This window comes from Etheostoma spectabile, unplaced genomic scaffold, assembly GCF_008692095.1.
Source record: "Etheostoma spectabile isolate EspeVRDwgs_2016 unplaced genomic scaffold, UIUC_Espe_1.0 scaffold121, whole genome shotgun sequence".
Lineage (NCBI taxonomy): Eukaryota > Metazoa > Chordata > Actinopteri > Perciformes > Percidae > Etheostoma > Etheostoma spectabile.
Genome location: NW_022605571.1, coordinates 442356 through 442926, shown reverse-complemented (window position 1 = coordinate 442926; position 571 = coordinate 442356). Strand labels below are relative to the sequence as shown.

At 51.1% G+C, this 571-nt stretch overlaps 1 protein-coding gene across 1 annotated transcript in view; it reads right to left on the bottom strand.

Annotated features, from left to right (window-relative positions):
• The window catches only part of rnmt (RNA (guanine-7-) methyltransferase), a 37050-nt gene that overhangs the window by 2912 nt on the left and 33567 nt on the right, over positions 1-571 (bottom strand). The gene's annotated exons all lie outside the window — the stretch shown is intronic.

The window sequence follows — 571 nt, the reverse complement described above, 5'->3', positions numbered from 1 at the left end:
TGCTGAGTTCAATGATACCTCACACAAGACTACGTCATACAGGTCATTATCTGTGAAAGGGGGCGGGATAAACATCACCAATTAAAAAGAAAGTTTCTACAATGGAGTTTAATGTCCGCCCTGCCATGCTACATATGTGCACAAAGTTTCGTGACTCTACGTTAAATGTACTGCAGGGGCTGAATTTTCTTAATTTTGTAGGGGGCGCTAGCGAGCCATTTTTGTGCGTTTCCTGGGAAATGGGACTAACGAGCCAGGCTCAGCGCCATGAGACCGGCTGCCTGCATTAACATCCAGGCAGCGCGCCTCTTCAGCCCCTGTTCCTAGTAGGACACAGCCGTGGACAGCTGCAAAAGGGAAAATCAGCAACAAAATGCCCCCCCCCCCCCCCCCCCCCCCCAACCACACCAGTGTGTGGAACTGGATAACAGATTTGCTCCTCTGCTGCAGGACGCTGGACAGACATCTGATGACCGGGACTGCGTCTCATCACCACACAGCAGGGTAAAGACTGAGAGCAGCTCAAAGAGTAAAAAGCTAACAACTGGGCCTCAAACCCTGATTGTGGGTG